We start from the raw sequence: 2,500 nt of genomic DNA, 5'->3' as shown, positions 1-2,500 counted from the left end.
ATCCTCCTCTTTTTTCCCTCCTCCTCCTCCTCCTTCTCCTCCTCCTCCTCTTCTTCTTCTTCTTCTTCTCCAGGTAATCAAATCCCCGCTCATTTCCAGCGAGGCCTCATTAGCGGAATAAATAAAGGTTTCGCTACACGTTGTTCTAATCAAAGGCCCTCCCGGTACGCCGTTCTCATGCCCTTTTAGTTCAGCTAATAGAAAGGGCAACTGATAGGAGGGGCGAGGGAGGGAGAGAGGGAGGGACTGGGAGAGTGATAGAAAAAATGAAGGAAAGTAAGAAGGAATGAGAGAGAGAGAGAGAGAGAGAGAGAGAGAGAGAGAGAGAGAGAGAGAGAGAGAGAGAGAGAGAGAGAGAGAGAGAGAGAGAGAGAGAGAGAGAGAGAGAGAGAGAGAGAGAGAGAGAGAGAGAGAGAGAGAGAGAGAGAGAGAGAGAGAGAGAGAGAGAGAGAGAGAAAATCATTTGTTTATTTATTTACTTTGGTTCTCCCTTCGATATCAGTTACACATATCTGATTTTCTTTCGTCATTAGAATATTCCCAACCTTTCCCAGTTCCTTAACCCCAAATGTTCGCTTGATACACATCTTTCCATATTATAATTTGCATATCATCTGTTATTTTCTTTGGTCTGTCCCTCTGTTATTAGTTACACATATCTAGTTTTCTTTCGTCATTAGAATATTCCCAACCTTTCCCAGTTCCTTAACCCCAAATGCTCGCTTGCTACATATCTTTCCATATTATAATTTGCATATCATCTATTATTTTCTTTGGTCTGTCCCTCTGTTATCAGTTATATATGTCTAGTTTTCTTTCGTCATTAGAATATCTCCCAACTTTTCCCAGTTCCTTAACCCCAAATGCTCGCTTGCTACACATCTTTCCATATTACAATTTTCATATCATTTGTTATTTACTTTGATCTGTCCCTCTATTATCTGTTATACATGTCTAGTTTTCTTTCGTCATTAGAATATTCCCAACTTTTTCCAATTCCTTAACCCCAAATGCTCGCTTGCTACACATCTTTCCATATTACAATTTTCATATCATCTGTTATTTACTTTGATCTGTCCCTCTATTGTCAGTTATACATGTCTAGTTTTCTTTCGTCATTAGAATGCCTCCCAACCTTTCCTTGTTCCTAAATCCCTAATACCTTCTTGCTACATACCTTTCCATGTTATACCCAGCACATCAACTGTTAATTTCCCTTGGTTGTGCCTCAGTCAGCAGTAACACGTATGATAAAACCTGCCTAAGTCCATTTCTAGTTCTTCATCGTCATTTTAATACGTCTCTCCAACCTTTTCCTATTCCTAACTCCCTGATGCTCGCCTGTTACACATCTTTCCATGTTCTACGCGGCGAATCTGCTGAATTAAAACCACCAACGAGAGCTTTGTATGCGAGTAATAAATGTAATTGGCCAGCGGGATCTCAAGCTAATTGGAGAGCACTGCGGTCTATTGTGTGCTGAGGCGCTGGATTAGGCTGTGTGCGGCTGGAGGTGGTGGTGGTGGCCGTGGTCGTGGTGGTGGTAAGGGGGAGAGAGAGGGAAGGAGGGGAAACAGACGGGCTGAAGCCGAGAACGCATTGGTGGCAGGGGTGAGGGAATGCGTGAGATGGGAGAACACATTGGTGGCAGCGGTGAGATAATGGGATATAACTGTTTTTCTAGGTCAGGGCTACTTAACTATTATGAGCAAACGTCCAGTTAGCCAAGTTCAAATGTATACAGAGGTCCGGATAAGTATTATAGCTGGACCAAGGTTCCAGAGGTAAAAAAATATAATAAAATGGCGATGGATTCTTGCAAGTGTATCTCCTGGACTAGCTGTAGGGCCTGCGGTCAGTTGAGAAAATACACTTCCAAGAATCCATCCCCAGGACCGTCATGTTGATAAGTTGAGTAGCCCTGTCCTAGTTTGAAATAATGAGACAAACTGGATAGGAGAACACAATGGTGGCAGCGGTGAGGGATTACGACACAAGAGCTCTCCTTGAATGGCATTATGCGACTGAGTATTTATCATGATTTACGACGTGTATATATTTGGCAATAAGGAGTATAAGATTTGAAAGTTAAATCTGTCTATCTATCTACTTATCTATCTATCTATCTATCTACCTATCTATCTATGCCTATCTACCTCAAGTATAGGGAGGGGAGCTAACAGAATATCAGAGGATTAGAAGGAGGAGGAGAAAGAGGAGGAGGAAGCTGGAGAGAAGTGAAATAGATGCAAATTACAGGGAGATGAAGGAGAGGGCGGAAGAGAGGGATGGAGGGATGGAGAAAGTAGGGGAGGGAGAGAGAGTGGTTGTGAGGTAATTGGTATGGGAGAAGGTAAGAGAGGAAAGAGGTATGGAGGAGAGGGGAATACAGTTGCTAGGGGGATGGAAGAGAGAGAGAGAGAGAGAGAGAGAGAGAGAGAGAGAGAGAGAGAGAGAGAGAGAGAGAGAGAGAGAGAGAGAGAGAGAGAGAGAGAGACAC

The 2,500-nt window shown here is 43.1% G+C and overlaps 1 protein-coding gene across 4 annotated transcripts in view; it reads left to right on the top strand.

The window, feature by feature from the left end:
• LOC127009470 (Kv channel-interacting protein 4-like) overlaps nt 1-2,500 on the top strand; it is a 201,211-nt gene that overhangs the window by 172,534 nt on the left and 26,177 nt on the right. The window lies entirely within an intron of this gene.

This window comes from Eriocheir sinensis, chromosome 41 (assembly GCF_024679095.1).
Source record: "Eriocheir sinensis breed Jianghai 21 chromosome 41, ASM2467909v1, whole genome shotgun sequence".
Taxonomy (NCBI): domain Eukaryota; kingdom Metazoa; phylum Arthropoda; class Malacostraca; order Decapoda; family Varunidae; genus Eriocheir; species Eriocheir sinensis.
Note: the sequence above shows the minus strand (reverse complement) of the source record. Positions and strands in the feature narration are given on the sequence as shown.